The sequence below is a fragment of the Cimex lectularius genome, unplaced genomic scaffold (genome assembly GCF_000648675.2).
Source record: "Cimex lectularius strain Harlan isolate CLEC.00 unplaced genomic scaffold, Clec_2.1 scaffold55, whole genome shotgun sequence".
Taxonomy (NCBI): Eukaryota; Metazoa; Arthropoda; class Insecta; order Hemiptera; family Cimicidae; genus Cimex; species Cimex lectularius.
In genome coordinates this window covers 156,550-180,847 of record NW_019392647.1, presented here as the reverse complement: position 1 = coordinate 180,847, position 24,298 = coordinate 156,550, and the positions used below count along the sequence as shown (strand labels likewise).

Below are 24,298 nucleotides of genomic sequence, written 5' to 3'. Positions count from 1 at the left end.
AGACGGAAAACAAACGCTTTGAGTGAGTACATATACTTTGATTGAATAGTTTATATATATAAAAAATATGTTTTGATTGAATATACATTTTTTTTGCATTATATAAATTCATTTTATCCACATCCTCCATGTATTTGCTAATTTAAACAATGATTGTAAATCCCAGGCCCTGAAGATGTTAATACAGATCGAACCGTTGGCATGATAAAGAAAACGTTTTTCTTAAACCTACGTCACAGACCGCATCTCACGATGACCGAATAATCATCGACTAACGGTCTCTAAACAGCACATGTAATATATTCAAGGACAAAAATGGAAGAAATAAAATATAGTTTTATGGCAAGAATTATATTGTAGACATTATGATCACATTGATGTCTGCTGTCCATTAAGGCTGATGGTTTGCAAAGATCGTTTTCGCACCAAACTCAACAACCGAAAAACAATGAAATATTTATATTCTAAGAAAGGGTATTAACGTGAAATATCATTTAATTTTATTGAGAAATTTTAATGGACTAATTCGGCAGGGAAAGACCATAAAAGCTTTTAATATTTTAGTGGATGTCACCTTTGCCAATTTGAAAATTATCACTAAGTTTGTAAAATAATATAAAATTTTAAAATAATATATATTCACAAATTAACGTCGTAATTATTGTAATTTTTAATCTGATTCATGTAAATATAGAAGTACTAATGCGTTTGTTTGTTTTAACTGAACATAACAGTTATTTGCAGCAGTGGTTAAAACATTGTAACAGATTTTCTTGTGTATTCGGTTAGCTATTTTGGGACTTAGAGAAAGCGGCTCATCGGATATTGTTAAGCCTACAATGCTGTATTCGATTTTATCGTTATTATTGAGCAAACATTTTTAACGAATCGTACTTAATCCCAACTCCTTGTCTGACATCAATTGATCTTGGAAATTTGAGTCTAAAAATCAAGCTTTTTGCACCGTAAACTGGACACTCTTTCGTTAATATATTAACGAACTTCTTCCTAGGAATCAATAATATTTTAATAACTTTGTTTTTGTTAATAATCAGATACAACAATAACATCATTTGTATGCTTTGGTTATTTAGCTGTTTATATAAAGTTCCTTCTACCTTACAGGTTTGGTTTCTAAATCAACCGTACTACCATCCATTTAACGTCCGTGCCGTTTAATATGTACGTCTCGATCAATGTCCACTTTCCATTTGCTGTAATAATCTTGTTATCCTGCGTTCGCAGCATCCTGTAGTTTATTTCTCTAGTCTGACGAACGAAGAGACTAGTGACGATGGTAAAGAGCAAATTCCGCTTGAATTTCAAGTGGAGTGAATAATGTATACTCGCACTGTTGACCGCCAATTTTGATTGACAGAACAGTTTATATAATGTTTACTTACTTGGATAAAGTATTAATACTTCATTAAGAAGCTACGATCAGTGGTAAATAATGTGGGAGGTTAATCTCTTCGAGTATTTATGATTCACTGTGCTATCATTTATCGTGAGAAAACGTTAAATCATGATACTGAGAACGTCGTATACAAAAGTGGAGGACGGAACAAATGTTGACACATGAAAAAATGAAATATTAACGCGCGCGCGTGCGCGCGCGCGTGTGCGTGCGTGTGTGTGTGTGTGTGTGTGTGTGTGTGTGTGTGTGTGTGTTTAGTGACCGTTAGTTAATGATTATTTGGAGATCGTGAGATGCTGTCTGGTGTGACGTAGGTTTTAGAAAACATTTTCTTATCGTACCAACTTTTCGAACTTTACTGAGATCATCTTCAGGGCCTGGGATTTATAAACATTGTTTACATTATACAAATACACGTAGGATGTGAAAAAAGTGAATTTATACAATGCTAGAGATTTTAGACTCAATCAAAGTATTTGTCCTCACTCAAAGTGTTTGTTTTCTGTGTTGATGTGTCATTAGTGGGTGTGGCGTGTAACATTAACATTAATTAATAGTAAATCATTCCTATTTTCAGAGAATATTTGGCATGGAATTGGCACGAATAAATTATTTCAACAGTTTATTTCTTTTTGGTTTAAATTCAGTTTGATTTCTATATGATTAATATTTATCATAAAAACTCTGTCTAACAAACAAGATGGTTAAAGGCTGAAATTATGTAACCTTTAAAATTTCCAAAAATTATCTTAATTAAAGTTTTCAATATATTTCCAAGATAAATGAAAGCTTGCGGTGAATAGAGATCGGTCAAAGAAGCATTCATCCCTCTGTCCGGACATCTAAAGGGGTGTTCTCATCAGCGGATTCTATGAGGCATGAATTAAAAACTGGGGGGTTCTTAGGTAAAAGACCAGGTGGCAAAATATTGCGATCCGATACTCGTTAAAGTGCTATAATCTGAGGGCAGCCATTAGAAACTTTGAGTAATTAGCGATTAGCAACATGTGATACCAAGTCAGATTAGTCCTTATCTCGAAAACTGGGCGATTTGCCAGTAAACTGATTTTGATTTCACGCAATATTACAACTACTTGTTACGGATTTATGCAAATTCAAATTTGCAGTGTACTTACATACATAGACACATGGGTTTGATTAGTTCCAACATATCCCAAATGAAGTAACTGGAAAGAAAAAACAGCCTGAAAGTAGAAGAAAACAAACTTATATTTAAAATTGGTTAATTTTCACTCTGTTAAGAAACGGCGATGCAAATATAAAATGTTCATCATGTTCACAAGACAAGCTAGTTGAAGATATCTGGTACAATTGTTAGACAATTTTTTTTTTTTATCGGAGTCATAACGGACGAAACAAAACTCTACAATGGAGTTGAAAGATTCATTTCCCGTAAAGTTTTGTGAGGTATGTTCATAAGAACGTTTATAGGAATTTTTTCCATACAACTTCCAGCATTCTTTCGAATAACATCCGTCGACATCTTGGCTATGAAGTCCCGATATCCGTCTTAGGCGGCGATGAATGATGCCCACGAGGACAATAAGATAACTAATTTTTTTCTCGTGGACAGAAACTTTTTTACTGTCGTGCCTCTGCATGCCCACGAAATTGGTCATTGTCCGCTGGTAACTGGCCGTGAAAATCAAATGGCTTTCCTGAATGGAATAGGAGGTTCCCTTTATGTTATTTATAGTACTTGGACTTTCAAACATAATTACGTAATTCAGTCCTTTCACTCTAGAAGAACAGTATTAGAATAATTAATGTAGATATTTATAATGTTAAAATTTTTGCCAAAATTTTGATTCGCTACCTTTTAAGAAATTCATCAAGCTAAAAAACGTGATTTACCAAGAAGCCTTTCATTTATGTTAATTTTTCAGAATATTAAGTATAATATGTTGCATTCAGCGAGAACGAAGCGATTTCAAATGTTTGCGAGGTTTGTCCGAATTTTTCATAGTACAATATTTAACTAATCACGATTTTTTATTTATTTTCGAATACCTTGTACCAATAAGTCTTTCATTTCTGAGAAATGTTCTTAATCTAAAAAATATTATCTTTCGTATTCTAGTTCGGGATGCGATTTCACATAACTTTTTAAGGTGATACCTTCTACCAAGAATCTGCATTTCTGGAATTTTCTGAATGTAAAAAAAATATCTTTCGTATATATCGTCATAAATTTTCAATTTTATTTACTACCTTATACTAAGAAGCTCCTAATTTCTGAGAAACTCACTGAATGTAAAAATATTATCTATTTAGTCTAGTGCCGGAGACGATTTCAAATATCACGATTTTTGATTTTTTAGTACCTCATACCAAGAAGCCTACCTTCAAAACTTGTAAATTTACTGATTGTAATTTTTTTTTATCCCTTGCAGTTTAGTGCAGAAGACGATTTCAAATATGATCGTCACAAATTTTTAGTTTTATTTACTACCTCATACCAAGCTCTTCATTTCTGAAAAATTCACTGAATGTAAAAATATTATCCGGAGGCGATTTCAATATTAATGAGGTTTTATGTTTCTTTAGATAAGCATGTCACTTTTGTTAGTAAATATATTTTAGTTTTGTATGCCCCATCATCATCATGTTTAAACGTTTTATTAATTTTAAGAATCTCAAACTATACGAATAACTGCTATCTAACATACACACGGAATTAATAGCCTTAATTAATTGCTGATGGTGTTCTGTAACAAATAACGATAGTACTCGTTGAATGCTAAATTTTGAATTCAAACGAGTCGTTTAAAGTTTTCACATTTAATACGAAATGTTTCAGCAAAACTTTTCAAATAATTTTGATGTTAGATATAGAAACATTTGTAATAATAATATTTATTATTCTTTATAAATTGTGGTTCGTACGTAAAAGTATTTTAATGAGAATTTTTAAGTATTTTTTATTTATTCATATTATCTTTCTTAAGGATGAAAAGCCTTATTTACTCACCAAGTATGAACTGCTTCTTTTCGGGGTTTTCATTCCCACTTCACATATTGTGCTATTTGTAGGGCAGGTTTTTCAATTAACATGAGCGCGAACCTCCAACTGTCGTGTTCTCCCCATTTTCCAAAAGTAGAGTGCGAAATTAAATTATTTCCACGTCGAAGAGTTATTCATAAAAATAATTAAAAAACCAGGACAAAAGGCTTTTAATTGATGTTGAAACGTAAAACGAAAGGAGTCGGCTCCAGGCAGGTATCTCGGAAAAGGTGGAAACTGATTTTTTTAGACAGACATAAGTCCTTATTTCCATATTGTTCTTTTCTAATGCAATAAAAACAGCAATTCATATACAGTTATGTAACTTGACAACTTTATTAACTTATTGTTCTATATAACAGAATTGTATAACGTTAAACACGAAATGTTTTATGTTATTTTCGTTCCTTTGTCATTACTGATAATCAAGCTTTGCGTTTGACGATGATTTTAGAAGCATTGCTCCTCTAAATTTTGATAATTTGTTGATTAATATTAGGAAATCGATTTCCTCGAAATGAAAATTATTCATGATATGAATGTGTTGTTCAATTTAGAAAACCATCTAGATTAATTTAAAAGCTAAGTTCATTCGTTTGTAAAATCGAATTAATTTTTTAAATACATATTTTGCATAGTCATTTCGTAAAAAGCACAAGGCATTGGCAAAAAAAATCAAATTTGGGTTAAATTGTTGGAATAAACAGATAGATGCAATAATTGTTTTGATTACTTCTTGAGTAATTCTCATTTTAACTGCACATTTCTCTACACTGAGATTCTTGAGTGAAATTCTTTTTTGAACTATAACAAGTTTTTACGGTTATGCCTGTTTAAAGCTGTGAAATAAGTAGCACATGCTCTCCTTACACAGTCCCCCCTATAATAATTAAAGCAAAACAAACTTTTGAAAGGAAATTTTTTTTCTTTTGCCTCTTATTCTTGCTTTTTTTTGTGTAAATAGGGGAATAAAAGCGAAAAAGGGTTGATTAACTTGAAGCTATTTATATATCGTTCTAGTACTTTAAATTTTTAGACATCAATTTTTTTAAAGTACTTTATTACATATACGTAAAATCTTTTCATTAGTGCTTACTATGTTTGTATGTACTTTTTTCAGTCATGATTGGTGTGAGTATTTTTATTTCCGCGATATGATAACAGGAAAGAGCCTATTGTCTGGATCCAATAAAACGTCAAATTTTTATTTTGTTTATTTAGTCCAGTTCCGAACAATGTATGTAGATGATCGTGTGGTTGCATTTATAATGTAAACATGATGACGACAAAATGGGTTGAGAGCTATCAGTAACTGAAACCTTAGATTGAATGTAATCCATGTTTACGACACTGTTTAATGCCGACCAATTGACCCGTTTAGCCATCCAATTAAATCGAATTTGATTACGTCGAGAGATACGTAGGTTGAAACAGACGTTTCACTCTGTATAAAAAGCGTCATACAAATATAAGAAAATTTGGTTTTATTCTAGTAATGCGCAGAAATTCTCTTGTGAGTTAAAAACGTTTAGATTAAGGAAATATTTAAATAGATTAAAAAAATATACTTCTAATAGTCATTATTAACCATTTTCGTCTGCCTATTCTCGCTGGGTGGCAGACCGAAATAATCGGTAATGTCCAAATTACAGGTTCATCAACCCGCAGAGTACACGTAAAAAATCTAGGCTGGACACAAATTCCACCGGTTTATCGTCTAATCCGCCTAATGGGATGTATTCTCCACCGGTGCCGTACCGAGGTAAACAGATATGGTAATAATGGTGGTAAATTCCACCGGTGCCTCTAAACAAGTAAACAATTGACTAATTCAATCGAAGGCCTTTTCTATCTCCTAAATCATTTCTAGATTAGGTATCGTGTATAGCTAACATTATGAGTGAATGCGGCAAACCACTGATTGTGTACGAGAGGTTCAAGTTTTTTTAAAACGTACTTAAAACGGGCGAAATCAAATGGCGATGTACCCGAAACACATGTGTACGTTGCAAAAGGAAAGCAACTGAAGGCCTATGCCAGCTCCCCAGTGAGGTATTGACAAGTGTACAGAGCGAAGTAGATCCAAACAACAAAAGACTGCAAGCTACGAGAAGTGCTTGTGAACACTTGTTCGATGTACGCAAAAAATAATGTCACATTCGCGCCGAGAAGAATGGTTATAGATTCTGAACAATCTATACACAGTCCATCCCGAACTGTGTGGCCGGGCATTGAGATATTGGATGCCGGTTTCACATGACACTGTCCTGGATCAAAAAAATAAGAAATGTGCAGTTGATAAAAGCATATGAGAGTAAGTCAGATATGGGGAGGTGGTTAGGATTAATACTTTACAATTAATTAAGGTTTTTAGTTGAGATGAAAAAAAGTTAATGGCACGAGAGGGATTCGAACCCACGACCTTCGGCTAGATACGCCGCTGCTCTACCATCTGAGCTATCGTGACCTCGATCCACTCGGACATCAACTCCCCATTTCAACCCCACCTTATGAGTTTTCCCTCCTTTTGCCATTTTTGAAATGGTCGTGGGTTCGAATCCCTCTCGTGCTATTAACTTTTTTTCATCTCAACTAAAAACCTTAATTAATTGTAAAGTATTAATTGGTCAAGCGGACCACGAAATTAGTGAAGTTAGGATTAATGTTTGGAATGATTTTTTTTAAATCCCGAAGAGGTTTATGATTTCTTCGTTGAAGAATTAATGTCTATCATGCACAGTGACAGCAGACTCACCGCGTTTGCTGACTACTCGAGGCCGTCTACGTCGAAACTGAAGCAACATTTCCTCTATCCATTTGGGCCCGATGACCTTAATTTGACGACCACATGCGAAGTCTTCCATCCCCATCTTGCTAAATGGGATTCTTCGCATCATCCTAATATCCATGTTTGTTGCGGGGCTGTTGGATATCCAAAGAATAACGTACATACAGTCGAACACTATGGGAAATACTCCAAAATTCTCGAATTCTAAGTTCAAAACCGGTCAAATTACCCTTGATTATGCCACACGAGTTTCTTGGCACTACCGCCGTACACAATGTTTCATACCTAGTGAATTTTCCTTTCGACAAGTGTTTCGTAAAAACATGATATGTACCTACATGTACTTTGTAATACATGATATTAAAGAGCAGTGCAATTTCCATCCAACCCTTAATCTACCTGCTAGGTGACCGGTGGAATTTTTCAAAACCTCTACTCACCGGTGGAATTTACATTCTGTGGAATCGATGGAATTTACAATCACCCAAAATCTCACAAAGAAATAGTTAGTAGAACATCAAATACTTCAAATGCTGAGAAATGGTTTTTTTTTTTTTTTCAAAAACACCAACACCCCGGGGGTTCTAGGGATCTTGCTGTTGTTAACCACCAGCTGGCAAGTTAGCATTAACTCACCACAACATGTAATACCTTACGCTGATCGAGACTGTTCATGAGTGAAAAAGTGACATAACGGCCTCCAAGGAAATTTGCGATCGCTTGTATAAAACTTAAATATGTCAATCTGTAGACATATTTAAGACTATTTTGCCCTGATGATGACCTTAAAATAGGTCACAAGCTTGGCAGTAACAACTAAATTTGCGTTTTTCTTCATGACCATACCTTGATACAGAGTGCTTGTAATTAATATAGCAAAAATACATACATACAGTTTGATATAAACAATAAAATACGAGTATCTAGCTTTTTATCTTTGAGTATTTCAGATAACCACTTGTTGCATACTTGTACGGTCATTGGCATCTGAGAAAAAATGTACACAACAAGGGCATATTCAATTATGATCCCATTTTTGGACTATGATTAAGATGGAGAAACAGCCACCCATATCATCTTCGAACGTGAAGTAACCGATAAATGGAGACATAACCTTGGATACAAATAAAACCTAAAAAATGGTATGGCAACGACTGTCAATTACCGAGTTCCTTAAGAAAATAATCAAGTCGGTTGACTGAACTAAAAGAACTAGGAAAGTGCAATAAGCCAAATGGCTGCAGTGCTTGGAGAACAAAAACCCCACTTGCCAGTCTCCTTTCATTACAATCAACATATTATCATCATCCTTCATACATATTTATGTATTTACACTTGCACTTTACAATATTTATTTAATTTCCTCCGAATTATGATATTGTGGAGGAATAATTCTTTGTTTTTTGTCTGAGCTTGTGTTTCTCTACTTTGGAAGGGGTTTTTCGAAAAAAACAAACAATGTTTTTCCGGCGACCCGAATCGACTTTATTCACAAATCATCTTCTGGCCTACAATGAGAACAGATTGTTTAATAGTATAAGTAGTATCGTGACTACAAACTTTAATTAACATTTAAAAAGACTTTTACATTCATTTTGAAATGTTAACAGTTTTGAGCTTCTATAAACGAAGGTTAATGGCACGTTTATCTAAGTTTCATTCCCTGCTGCCTCTACGTTCGGGCGGGAGTATCCATAACTGGAGTACAAAAAGATCCTTGTCCATTTAAACATTTTTCTTTTAATTTTAAATTACATTTTTGATCTCGTATTGTTCCATCCAATCGAGTACACTCCCTTTCCATTTTATATGCAAATATTCCGCATTTCTGTTGTTTCCGTTTTGTTGAATGTCCATGGGGAATCAGATGGTCTTTGACGATTGACTGTCGACTGGATGTTGGGAGGTGTTCGGATATCCTGGGGTCAAAGCTTCTGCCAGTTTTTCCCACATATACCGCATCACATGAGTCACAAATGAATTTGTGTACTACTGACTTTTCCGCTGCGCAGATTTTACCCTTAGCGTTGCATAGAATTTTGCCTGAAGGTTTTTGGTTTTCGTGTGCCACTTTTAATTTGTGATTTTTTTAAATGGTACTGATTTTCTCGCTGATGTCTTTGATGTACGAGATGCAACGGAAACCTTTGGAGTCTTCGATTGTTTGTAAGTTTGTCGCTGTACTTATAATCAGATTTTTTATACTTTTGTAAACTAGTTGGTCAATGGATCTACTCTCGAAACTATCTCGATGGCAATTTGTGTTATTGAATTCAATTCTTTGATGTAATTTTCAGGAGATAGGGGGATCATCCATATGCACCTGCCATTTTTTTGGTTCCACGGGTGGTTCGAGGGCTTGTGGATTGCTGTGTGTGTTGTCGGTTTTCTGAAAATTTCGTATTTTATTCTACCTTCGCTAGTTTGTAACGTTAAATCCAGGAAATTTAACATGTTATCCTTGTCTGCACTTTCTATTTTGAACTTAATTTGTGTGTGTAGTTTGGTCCATAATATCGAGAAAGAACATCATGTCTTCTTTGCACCGTTTCCAAAGACTCGAAATGTCGTCAACATAACGTAACCAGCATAATATATTTTTAATAAAGACATTAACAATTTGAACAACTTCTTTTCTAGATTGTTTATATACATCTCGGCATATAAGGGGGCGAGTGGGAACCCCATCGGTAAGTCTTCTGTAGAGTAGTATTTTCTATGCCATTCACGTTTTGTCGAAACGTTGCAAACATACTAATTTCCAATTCAATATATATCATTCAATTCGGTCAATAAAAATAGTACATTATAGTTACATATTTGAAAATATCTTATGAAAATAAAATGCCCGAGTTTACATATAGAAAAATATACAAATAGGGGTGTTCGTTACATATTTAGCAGTTTACTTATCCCATTAAATACTTTAATTTAATTGTTCAACGTTTAAAAGCCACAGTTAGTTACATCGTTAACTAGGTGGGTTTAGTTTAATTATACGCAAGCCGTTTGTTAAAAATTGTACGAATGCCCATTAATTACCCCATTACTCAGACTAGAAAAAGCAACAACTTTGGAGATGTCGAAAAAAGTACTTTGGTGTTAATAATAAAAGAGTCCCATTAGTGAAATTATTTCGTGTTTTATGTATATCAGTGAAAAGAAAAACGGAGGCTGAACATTAAAAAATTATGCAGTGTAAATACTGACTGTAGGATTACAGGAAAATCGTTCTCCCTCGTTTATTTTTCCGGGGTTTAAGACTAACTTTACCCCTCTGAAGTGTGGTTTAATTTTTACTTTTCTAACAAGGGGCTCGGTTTACAATTCTGGAAAGCCAAATACCCGCCGCGTCTGGCTTAGATGGGATTGGCGTAGGAAGGGGTAGTTTTTACCCCTTTCCTAATCCGAACCTCATCACAACCCTCTTAAAATATCCATCCAGAACAGTACTTAGTCAAGAAAGTTCCCGAGGCAGAGCTGCACGACCATTTCGCCTCCTGCACCTTTGTATTTATGAGGTAGAAATTCCACCCCATTTGAACTCAGCCTTCCAGGTTCACCGCGTATCAAGATAAATCCTCTGGTCTTATCAAAACAGGATGGAGACACGTTACCCGAAGTTTAACAATATAAATAAAACATGTTGTCGGGTATCTTTTCTTCCCTTTCCTTTTTTACCTGAAAGTTAATTTTTGGCGGGTAATCCATTTCCTTTAGTTCACGCTTGATTCTGTTTGAAGGGGCGGGGTTCCGGCTATTAAAGTCGACTTAAGCTAGATTAACTTCGCCATTTGACGCTTCCTTTATTTAATACATCAGTCTTTATTCCATTAACGTCATTTCTTTGTAAGGCCATCGGAAATTAATAATACTTTAGATTTAGAACTGATAAACCTGGAGCCTTTCCAGGTCAAATCAAATTTTCCTTCCTCGTTCTAATCCGGGCTAAATATCTTACTATGAGATCCCTGCCAGTGATTTATCGAATTTAATTTCCTGAAATTCGAACATAATACCCGCACCGTGATTTCCAGTCAGACGGTCACATGCTCGGCAAAACATAATCCGAAACATCTGATAGAAACTTTATTAAGGCCGACAACAAACGATTCTATATCATTTCGTGGAAACTATCCGCAAGTATTCAATTCCAATTTGCCATACTTATCGATTAATTTCAACTTTGATAGCTAATTTCCACTAATATTAAAAATGAAATAAAAAATTATTAAAACAGTAAAACTCCAATGTTGGCTGCGAATTTCATTTTGTATTTTGAAAAAAAAATGTTTAAACTTTGATTATGTTAAATTTGTGTAGGATTTAATTGTTCAATGTTTTCACTAGATTTTCTATTACATGATAATCGAAACATTCATATATTGGAATAACTATAATATTATGTACGTTAAATTTTAAATTAAGCTTATTTGCGTGTTTTTTGTTTTCCTCCTTAGTTGTATTTTTGCGTAATTATTCGACGATAGGAGTAGGCTTTTTATTTTTATTTAAACATGTTCCCCTTTTGTTTTGGATTTATGCAAGCTCTAATCTGCGCGCGTGCGTACAGAGTTGAGCCTATCACTTCTCGCAATCCATCGATAATTTAACTTTTTGTAGTTTACAATAAATTGCCGGTAGGCCTCGAGAATCATTCACCTCGGGTGTTGGCAGACCTCGGTCTCATCCGTCCAACCACCGCGATTGCGCTCCGGGTGAGTTTAACAACTAATTCCATTCATCATCCAACACATGCAGTTCCTAGATCCAAACCCATTCACATGCTCACTCTTTCTGAAATACATTTCCTCTTATTTACATACTATTCACTAAATATAGTGCTGGAGTACTCGATATTACTTCATCTCCGTTTACAAATTTTAACTAACCTAATTGAGGGTCGATTAGATTTCCTCTTACACTACACATTCCCGTCTATAAAAAAATTCATTTCCTACTTACACTAGGGACAGAAAACTAGCATAAAACACCCTTGTTTCCTCCAAAATCGGATTAGCGGACTCAGATACTTGCTTTCATCATTCTAATAACATATGGCATTCTACACGTTTTCTATGTACAGCCACGGAAATCCACCTTTCAATTAGGTGGGACACGTCGACCAGCCTTTCTCTACATACCCACATATACAGACTTTGACCCAAAAGTGTGTTCACATATGGCCTATCGTTAATCGGGTGAGAATGACCCTTCTACGATGCAGATCCTCCGATGGTCACCTATCGACAGTGCCCTTGATCCGGGAGAACTTATATGCAGACCCGGCCCACCGACGCTACCACATTTTTTAATGATCTTTTTTTATTGTTGCATTTTTAGCATCAGAGAGCCGGATGGTAGTCTTGTCCGCCTTTTCGCTCCCCTCCGGTGTTCGGGTACCCGGGTACAAATGTAGGTCTTGTACCCAGCAACATACGATGTTTTGCAGTTCTCTTTGTGATTTCCTGTCTTTCTTCATCATATTACAAAAGAACATTTATTAGGTTTCGTTGTCCGATTGACCAAATAAATTCTTTTCAATTAATTAATCTTTAATTAAGTTTTTGGTTGTTTATCTCAACCAAGACTTTAATTAAAGATTTAATTAATTGAAAAGAAATTACAAAATAAATTCACATTAAATAATTATCGATAACTGAATTACATATGTTAAATAACGTTTACAAGATGTTGAAATTGAAATAAGAACCTTTTGAATGCAAACATAACTAATTGTTGTGAAAATTTTATATCGTTAAACCAAATTTTTTGTTTTGACACATAAGATAAATTTTACAAAACTGTCAAAAGAAATTAATTAATTAGAAATTAATTCTTTAGCAGTTGCCGGTAAGGCGTAGCCTCTCGATGTAGCATTGCGAATTAAATTTACTAACCATCTGTCTTGATGTCTTCATCCGTAAATAATGTGTGATTCCTTTTTTGGGAAGGTTGAACTTTTAATAACCATATTTCTTAAATCAATTTATTTGAAACGTTTTCGAAACCACACCTGTTACATCTTCAGTAATGTTTTATGCGAAGGATTATTGGAAACTAGACGCCGGTTCGAAAAAGTTTCAAATAAATAGTTTTTTCAAATAAATAAATAAGTTTCAAATTAGTTTCGACTGGCGAAACGTTAAAGCTCTGAACAAATAGATTTATGTTGATTCGTTATCGACCAAAATTTCTTGTGTAATTGTTGTTCAAATAAAGAAATTAATCGGAATTATTAATCCAAAATATGAATATAAAGCAAAATAATTAATGGTTGTTCCGTTTATCGTCTAAATCACTCTGTTAGGTGAATTTATTGGAATAAATTAGCAATAAATTATTTTAGTTGTAGTTTTCTTATAATAATGTGTTTATCTAACCTTCTTACAATATATTATACTATTTTATATTTCTACGTTACGTGTATTGGCGGAATAACATAGATTTGTAAATTATGGTTAATTACCCGTAGTATAATTTGTTTTGAGTTTTTGAATAGTTTAGATTAAACTAAAATACAAGGCAATGACAAGTTAAAAATAATATTTTAAAAAATGTTCATTCATTTTTTTCCATAAGAGAAATAAAACCTTTTTTTGTTATTGCCAGGTTGTAATAATTGTTGAAATTGTTCATCAACATAAAGAATATTGTCATCCATTTCTGTGGCTATTTATTTGTAGTTTGTCAAGTATCATTAATTATAAGTAACTCTCGTTATCTTTCGTCTTGAAAATCCATTCCTTTTCTGACGTAAACATTGACGTAAACAACAATTTTATTGTATTACAGCAACCTGTCTAGTAAATAAGAGAAATTATACTAAATGTTAGAGACAAGCAACAGTTTTTGGAAATGGGACTGTGTCAGTTGCCAGTTCATATCTTTTTGACGGCTTGCTGAAAACGTAACGCATTCATCAAAACATCAGTTTTTCCCAACTGTACGAAATTAAAATGACAATCTACGCAAAATCCGCATGCATGTGGAAATGCGCTCTTTGAACTCGACTGTGTTCTAATAGAAGCTTTTTTTTATGTTTTATACGTTCCCAGAAACGCATGAAAGCCTACTTTCTTTACAAATTATGGCTGGCAGGGAAACGACGTATGAAACAGATTGTTTCTTTCTTCTTCTTTTCTGCTATCTTTTCATTTTTCAACAAGGTGCTTTTAAATTATTTATCACTGAAAGATTAAACACTTATTTTCATTATTTAGAATGTTACGATTCAGCGTAAAGAACTTGAAAGAGCTTTAAAACGTAAGTAGGGACGAAAAGATTTTAATATTACGCCAAGGATTGTTATTGTAGATTTGTCTTTGGGTAGCAATTATATTCCTGATTAACAACGAATAAAATATTTTAAACGTTTGTATCTTTCTTTCTGTTAAGTCAAGTTCAAAATTAATTAATATGAATATTTGAATTATTTCAAAAAAGCAATATTATTTTTATATATGTATAGAGACTGGCGAACTTCCTATAAACCACTGTTCAAACCTCAACGGTAAAGTGAAGAAGTTATTTCAGGTTTGGGTTTTATTTTTTATTTTTCGACTTAGATCCACTAAATTGCTTATAAACTTCACAAATTCTGACTGTAGAAAATTCTGGGTTATGCCACCTGAAAGAACGTTAAATTTGCTGTAAGTAAACCTATTTACATTGCTGAATTGATGAAAAAATTCAGTAAAAACAAAAATGTTGAAATTTGGAATTTTTTGAAAATGTTGGATTTGTAACTGTTAATAACTACACACAACTGGAGCTTTGCAAATTCTTTCAAATCAATTAGCTTCCAGCGGTATACCCCCATTTATGGATTGCGCTTCTGGAAGGCCCAAAAACTTTGCATTTTGTTGAAAAAACCTGGTTTCGATTAAGAGGGGCACGCTCAATTTTTCCAGCAAATTCGTCTGGCTCTAGAATTTCGTGTCAGTTCTTTATTGTTAAATTCAATCAGTTTGCTGACAACGTCCTCATATCTTTGTTTCCTAATGCACATTTTGCTGACATGCTTTTTATTTACGGTTACTGCAACGATAATGCTACTCGTGTAGAAATGTGTGGTGATTAGTGACCGTTAATCGATATTTGTTTAGAAATCACCCGGCACTCTCGACACGACACGCAAGAATGGCACAATTAAAACGCTTTGAGCCCTGAAGATGATCTCAATAAAGATCGAAACGTTGGCACGATAAAGAAAATGTTTTTCTGAAACCTACATCACACCAGACAGCATCTCACGATTTGTAAATAGATAATGCTACTGGTGCAAGGATAGAATTCCAAGTTCGTTTTCCACATCGAGACTTTCCAGCAGATCTCACCTTCGAACGACTTCATCAGGGGCTGAAGGAAACTGGTTCTTTCACTCGAAGAACGAGGGAAGTAAAATCAGCTTATTGATGTAGATGAGGAAAAAACCAATCCTCGCTGGTGGTCATTTCGCTCCAAACTTTGCACCCTTATAAAAGGGTAAGGGTACAATCCTTCCCGACGGAGGGTATCCCAACCTCTCCATTGTGAAACACCAAGTCTATACATGGCGCACGTGTACTGGTTTCGGGATCACGATTAACAGAATGCAAAATTTCCTCATCTACGTCATTTCGCTGATTGTCTTCCCTCGCTCTTGGTGGGGCGGTCTTTTGGGAGAAATGTGTTGACATATTTTCAAAATGAAATACAACAAAACGTTATTTGTTTTGTACCTACAATTTATAGTAATTTGAGATTTTGTTTATATTAATTATTCTTTATATGTAAGGTCTTGGTTAAGATTAAAAAGCCAGTGTCACGAGCGGGATTCGAACCCACGACCTTCGGCTAAATACGCCGCTGCTCTACCCACTTGAGCTATCGTGACTTCCATCCTCTCGAAACCATTTAACTCAACCAAAACCTTACACAGAAAGAATAATTAATTGAAAGAAATAACTTGGCTAATTGACCATTAAAACGTAAATGGATTAATATTCTGTTTATATAATATAATAATTATTGTATTATTAATAATGTATGCTTTATACTAAAAAATGCTTTACAGTGATCGCTTTCTATAAGTTACATAGTTTATCTGTTGATTTCAATTATTGCACTACTCTTAACACACACTTACCAACTGCTAGCAATTATAAGTTGCCTGATTATTATACTTTTTTTGTTGTATTGTTGGCATCTTATATTTATATAATTTTACTCTAGTCAATTTAAGTGATGACACTATTTCCAGCAATTTTATTTGTTGTTTTTTTGTTGCAGGTAATGTGTTGATTAACAAAACGGCTAAACGTAGAAACAAAGAGAATAAACCCCCCCGAGGAAGAAAGCAAAGGTAAAACTAAAGAAATATTTTCCCTTTTTAAGACATATTATTTGCTCTTTTGTGGGTCGGCCGGCCTCTCAGACAATTTCTATAGCAGGTGCCCCCCCCCTGAATTTCTTAAGTCAACTTCTATTACATTATTGAATTTATGGCCGTTATTCAGAGGTGATTCCGCTCAGTTGGCCCACTACCAATGCTGACGGTATTTCAGGATTATTTACTTATCGGATTTCAATTACATTAGTATAAAAATACAGCGCTTAATGGAAATTTAAATTGTTGAATAAAAACGACTTTATTTTAATTTTCGTAAGTTAATTATTTTTGTAGACAAGGTTTACGTAAGTGGGCCAATATTTTTACAGGCATACTGTTCTGAACCAATTGTTAATTTATTTTATTATTTCCGAAACTACAATTTAATATTTTTAATCTGTAATTTATTCTAAATAACCAAAATGTACCAATAAAATATTTAGATATGCCATTTGCTTTACGGATTAATAATGTTTAAAAGTCTACATATGTGAATAAATTTATTGATTTCATTCATAGATTCATTGATATTATAGGATAGTTGTTGCGAGTACATATTGATTCGTTTGTAAAATCGCACTTAAAACCGTCATGTCTTTGAGTTATTAATTTTACCATAACCAAGGGTCTTCGATTATCTTGAGGATGTGGGAGAATCGATGAAAACTCGTTCAATTATCAGTTTGATCTATAATTCGTTTTCGCTAATTACCTTCCGCCCCTTCCGGCCGCTGATAAATCCTTTTGTTAATTGCAACCAACCTTTACCTGATTTATACCTACTAAACAACCAATATTCAACTGATGAAAATTCATTCAATTACACAATAGGAATTTGTGTTTTCAAAAGGGAGGGAATATTAGAAAATAATCTGTTTGATGCTAAATGATTACTGAACTTAGACAACGAGCACGTATTAAAAATAGGAATTTGGAATCAAAACCAAGGAGTACACTGCAAAACAAGGAGAGCCGGGACGAACTTTGTCATGGAATTAGCTTTAGCTAAAAGCCTCCCACGACTTAGGGAAACTACTTAGGCGCATCGAAACATCGGCTTTATATTTTTTTGTAGATTTACTTTATTTATTGTTACAAAATCTACGGAAAAATATAATATTAAATTTTTGTACTTACAGGGGAAGTGGTGGGGTATATAACATAAGCAAATTGAGGGTTGATTGGTACTCAACCCTTTGCCATCGCCCCTTTACACTACACATTCTCGCCACTAAATACATTCACTCTTAACACACGCTATGTACATAAAACTCAAAAATGCATATTTGTAATTTATTCTTATTCTATTAAATTGTGATAATTGTTAGTTGGTTAAAGCAAAATAGAAAATACAAACCACGAAACGAAATGTTAATTCTCATTTTTAATAACGGATTTACTTAAGAGTAGTAAACATGACGATTACTCCTTTTGTAAACAAACACCTTTTCTCCATTTTAACCCAGTTGTCTCATTTACCATGATAAGACATCATTTTGAACAAGAAGTTCGCTATATTATTGTGAGAGTAAGTCATCGTGGAAGTGCCAATAGGAGACCTGTAGTGGGTCCCATCGCATTACGATGCTAAGGGATATTGACATTGCTGGATGATGGAACCCTTTCCATAGTGCCCGCCAGATCCTAAATGAAATACAAGACGTTTTGGAAGGCCTTTATCAACAAAAACGATAGGACTTTAGCCTCACATTTCCCTTTGAGACGATCTGCAGCAACAGCCCGGCGAAGAGTCTACCGAAAACAGGGGATGCGTACAATGCTCCAGATCGTGCTCCCTTCAGTGCAGTTTGGAGGATATCGTGTAATGGTCTGGGCTGGAATTGGTGGAGGACTAACTAGACTCATGGCATTCCGTTATGTCCAATAAATTATCGAGGGATACGCCCATGAAACCCGGGATCTCCTTGGTAGGGATTTTCGATTTCTGGGTGTCAATGCCAGACTTCATAGAGACCGAGTGGTTCATCTATGTTTAAAAAACTTGGGAATTTCCCATCTGCCCCTTCCCCCATTGGCTGGCTCCAGACCTCTATCCCATTGAGCACATGTGTGATGCGTTGAAGAGAAGACCTTTCGACCATCATCTGCTGCCAGTTAACCTGCAACAACTAAGTGCAACGTCGCAACGCCTATGGGGTGAAATTCCTTTTGAAATTTGTGACAACCTTCTTAACAATATGCCTAACAGGTGCACAAAGGTTTTAGCTCAGAGGACATTATACACGATATTAATTGTTAAAAAAATTATTTTGTCCAATGATTATTTATAGATCATGCGATTTGTTGTAGTGTGATGTAGGTTTAGAAAAACATTTGTTTTATCGTGCCAACGTTTCGATCTTTATTGAGATTTATAAATCCCAAGCCCTGAAGATGATCTCAGTAAAGATCGAAACGTTGGCACGATAAAGAAAATGTTTTTCTAAACCTACATCACACAGACCGCATCTCCCGATCTCTAAATAATGATGAACGGTCAGTAAATACCAATTCTGGTCCAATAAACAAAATTATGGAATTAAAACCTTTTATTTTGTTATTTTTAAAAGTTCCTTAATTAATTTTTTCTTAAGTAAAAAATATAATAATTTCTAATAAGTTTTAACGCAATTTATAATAAAAATAAAATAAAAATGTTAGGGAAAGTAAATAGTTCAAAATTTGCAATATCGCTATTCATTTTTGAGAAGTTTAGAATTGGTAAAGTTGATACCTATAAGACTCACCTGGTAACTCCAAACTTGAAAGGAAACAGTTTATTTTTCCGTAGTGCAAGTACTCCCGTGTTTATTTCGTTTTTAACACTTATATAAAAGAAAAAAAACCATAGAAAAACTGTAACGAAATCCTTCTAAACTCTAAATTGTCTATGGTTGCTTTTTACATTAACTTGCAGGATACAATGCGTTTAAAGGAGGAGTAGGACTCGTCGATTTTTAACTCAACGAGCACTGGCTCTAGACTGTCAAAACATCGAATGTGCAAATGTGGGAACAGGCGCGTATAAAACTTACTGAATAATGCACGCAGTACGTGTCTAAACCCCTAACCCACCCCAAAAAATGCCCATATTTAAAAACCTTGAAATTTATGAACTTAAAAGGTCTGTCAACTCGTAAAGACAAACCACTATCGCTATATAACTTTCATTCCATTGAATAGAACACAAAAACTCAAAAGGAACGAGGATTTCAGCCGCCACAAAAAATACCGGAATAGGGCGATAATAATGATGAAGACAAAACACAGGTCCAACCCTAACTTTACAGGTGTATAAAAAATACAATGATGCAATTTCTAACTACATGGCAACATTGAGACAATCAAACTGCAGTATTTTCATATCCGCTTTGTTTCTTTTAATAAAATTTTTCATTTGATGTAGAAACATACAATAACGTATTTTTTCTATGTGGTTTAAAAAAAATTGCTGATGAAAATTATAATATTAATATATTTAGACTTTTTTATTGAGGTATATCAGGGTTAATGATTAGTTATTACTCGTCTGAAAGTTGTCATTAAGTGCAAGGATTTTTTTTTATTCTTGAGATGAATTTTTTTTATCATGAACCGAAATTAGACATAGTCTCCAACTTTATCACGTGCACGAAAAAATAAGATATATATATTTTTTTAAAAACGAAACTTGTTAAATAATTCCATTTTTTGTCACAAGTTATTGAAAGTAGACCATTTCTGTTATATCTATCCTAGGTTTGTTTTCAAATGTCCTTACTTTCACAACTTTACATTATAATTGACAGTGGATATCGTTTGAAATCTACTCGGTCATGAAGCAGACAACAACGACCAGAAAAGATAAATTTTGCTTTCAATAGTCCATCTGGATCACACTGCCTTACAATTTACATTCATTTTATTCACATAACCCCTTAAAAGTCGCTGTTTTTATTTTTTCCTTATTAATAATAATTAATAAGTTCTTCAAAAATATAGATTTCTTTCCGAATGATAAAATTTTTGTTGGCTGATTGTTGCTATGGTCACCTGGCTGGAGGTTCGTTGATAGAGCCGTTATTTGTTTCAGGCAATATTCGTGGAACACGAAATGATACAAAAATTGTTAATTTTTTATCTTTGTGCATCAATTTATTATTATTAAACGTTTTTTTTTGTTATTCACAATGCCTGAAGGCAAGTCACTCAATCGCTTCATTCGCAAAGGGCGCGGGTTGAATTGAGTTTCGAAGACCGACTGGGCATGGCTTCATTATTCTCTGTTAGGTACCAAAGGAGAACCCCTTTTCCGACGGGTCCCCGATCATGGAGAAACGCCTGCCGTTCCCATTACTATAATGACACCGACTCTACAATTTTATACTACTGAGACATAAAGAGTAGAAACGTATCGCGTCGATGGTTTTTTTCTCCTTCTTTCACCTTTTCTTTCCAGTTTTGTCAGAGCTACATTTGATAACGTTTTAAGCTAGCTGTGCTTTTATACTAATGGGACACTTGAAAATCCGCCGAGACGTTTCCAAGGGGTAAGGAAATGGAAAGCGGGTAGGGCTTTGAATAGGTCTGTGTAAAATAATTGTTATCTAGACTTCTAACGGCAATAAATTTCATATGAACCATTAAAAGATCAATATAACTGGCTCAATGCCTGTCAAAGTTGTCAGATGCTTACATAGCGATTCAGATATCATGTCTTGTTTTTCGTTGATGTTTGAATAAAGACAAAACTGGAAAAAAGGTTGAAATCGCAGCATAGACCGTGAACGTGAAGTGTTTGACCGGATTTCCTTACATCGGACCAAGGGGTGCCGGACAAGCACCCGTCAGTAAATAGTCGCTAGGATCGATATCCGGTGCATGTACACTCATAGCCTGTACAATACTGCAAGTCCGGTAAAAAACATGGTCCGTTGTCAGATGAAAAAAAAAAAAACAAAAAAAAAAACGGACCTCTACAAGCAAGCGCCTTTATTATTATAAAATAAAAAATGCGGCGGCGAGCATCCTAAACCATCGTGATCGATAAGGCATGATGGTTTAGACTATCTCGACGCCTTAACACACAATGCCTATATGATTAGTAAAACTGTGTTTGAGTCATTTCAACCCGATAATTACCTTGCGATTCAAAATATACAAAATTATTTCGATTTACATTTTTTTTTCAAGAAATTCAAATTAACAAAAGTAGACTCTCTAATACTTTAGTGATTTTTTTGTGAGCTGGAAATTCTAACGTCATACCACTTTCTGTAATGTATGTACGGTTCACTGGAAGCCCGATCATTCGAAAAGCAATAGAGCCAAAAGAGAGAGCGAGAACGTTCAATCCATCATCGTAGACCATTACCGATCATATCTGGGTCCGCCTATTATCGCTGTTACCGTTGAAGCGGTTTTCGGCTTCGTGCCATCAGTAACGATATCAAACCCGCATCGTCAGAAACCTAACAATACGATATGTTAACTTTATAAGTAATAGTTCGTTGGTGAATTGATTTTATAATTTTTGTTCATCTTTTGGAATTTAATAGAATGGTTTCTGTGTAAACATTTTCTATTTTTTTTTAAAAAACTAATTGTCTCATAATATTTATTTTTTATTTAACATTTAAAGCATCAAAACGTATTAAAACAACGTATTTCGTAGTTTCATATTTCCACTCATGGAAATTAAAACTACTATCCAGATTAGTTACAATCACATATAGAAAAACTATCAAATTTCTGTCACCAATGTTTTCGTTTCGACTTCACCTCTCAATCTATATAATAATACGATTGACATGATTGATTTTTGAAAGCTATAAAAGCCGTCGAGAAGGGTTGAAGTGGTTTTATAAATTTCCTCTGATTTCACCCTCACTTATCAAAGCGGAAGCTGCCGAATTCACATTCGATTTGGTTACTCGATTAACTTTTTCGATAACTCTTATTATTTCTTGTAATATTCTTTGGTTTTTATAAGAAAAGTCAAAATTTAAGTCAACTTTTCCAATGATATAGCGATTGTGAAATTCGTGCCATGAAGTTTGAAGCCAATTTTGCCATATTTGGACTAAAGACAATGTAAATCATTTTTGTATTCATGACCAAAGTTCCTATTAAGTTTACTTTTTAATATTAAATAAAATCATGGGGAAGAATTTTAAGACCATAGCTTTTATGGTACTGACATCCATACCGTTCAGAAACTTTTATTTTTCCAAACTCACAATTCATTCAAATTATTTTTATTGGCAAATAAAGACCTAAAACATAAAATCTTAACATATGTATAGATGTTTCTCACAATAGTGAAAATATCTTCCTACAAACACTAATATTATCGAGACTCGTGTTGTTGATCGGTAGATGGTAAAATGTCTTTTGTCCCACTATTTCTTTCAAAAGTTATAGCCCTATTCGACAGGAAATTCAACATCATCATTTTCTACTCTGTGTAAAAAACCGAGTAATTTTCTGCGGGTAGTTTAAGTGTCCTTTCGGTTATAAATGGAATCTCACCACGGATGTTTGGTGGAGATGACCGATCCGCAATTATTTGTACTTACCTCAATAATAATCGTAGGTTCATTTCGGTTGATTTTGACAAAATGAGTTTTTGATTTGGTAAAGGCTTGCCATTTCATTCTTAGTCTTAACGCCTTAGTAAGCCGGATTGCCATAATGTATTACACTACAGTTTACCTAGGCCCCTTTATTAAGGTGACCGAAAAGCTCTTTCTTAGCCCGAGTATTGAATGTTTGTGTACTGACATTGTTTGTCAGCCGCCGTGGGTATTTTGATGTTGGGATCATGGTGTATGATGATGTATTTTAGTGGTTCTCGTTAGCTTAGCCTTGATTAGGCGTGAATACATTAGAGCAGATGGTTTGCAAATTCGCCTTTGCTCGGGTTTTCTTTGATCCATTGGTTATGGATAATGTAAGCAATTGCGTTTGAAATATGTGTTTCAATGGACTTTTGTATCATACCACAGCAAATAATCAGCGGTGTGCTCATAAGGTAGGTAAGGATTAATTACCTTTATTTATGATTTCCATGATGGCAAGCTCTTCAAATTTAAGGTTTTTCTTGGGGTCTCGAGATTGTCCGTATGCGATTGATAGTTTTGTATGGGTGATCTGTGCCGTGCGCTTTACATTTCTGTCCCTTGGGGGCAAAACTAGATAAGTGAAATTTTTGGCAAAATGATATTCCGGTAAGTCTTTAGACCTGACGGATCGGTTATTTTTTAAGTTCGATGTGTAGTGAGCACAATAAAAAAAATGTTACAATCCGCAAAAAATGAATTTGTATGATTTGTGTAAACGGGTATATAACGAAATGAGTAGTTTTCGACCAGCGTGTAGATTAATGATGTTTTTTGAGAATCAGGGATGTGGACCAATTGAAGATTATTGTTCTATTTCTGTCAAGCTTTCGACTTGTTATTCGGTCGTCTTCTGGGCTCTTCAGAACGATAAAATACATGGTAGATATCACAATTTTACAATATATTCCGGATTTGAGAATTTATTGGGCATGTGGTCCTTGAATTGAATTGTTTGAATCTAAAATTTTCTAGCATTGTATAAATTCATTTTTTTTTACCTTTTTTTGTAAATCTAAATTTTTTTAGCGTTTTATAAATTCATTCTTTTTTTTTTAATCTAAAATTTTCAAGCATTGTATAAATTCATTTTTTT

General features: G+C 34.1%; 1 long non-coding RNA gene across 3 annotated transcripts in view; it reads left to right on the top strand.

The window, feature by feature from the left end:
* LOC112128411 overlaps positions 1–24,298 on the top strand; it is a 264,062-nt gene that overhangs the window by 99,089 nt on the left and 140,675 nt on the right. For 2 of the 3 annotated variants that reach the window (XR_002910989.1, XR_002910990.1), the window contains one exon: positions 16,504–16,576. The exons of the other annotated variant lie outside the window; for it this stretch is intronic. This is a non-coding gene — a long non-coding RNA (uncharacterized LOC112128411). The remainder of the gene's footprint in view (positions 1–16,503; positions 16,577–24,298) is intronic. 3 annotated transcript variants of the gene reach the window in all.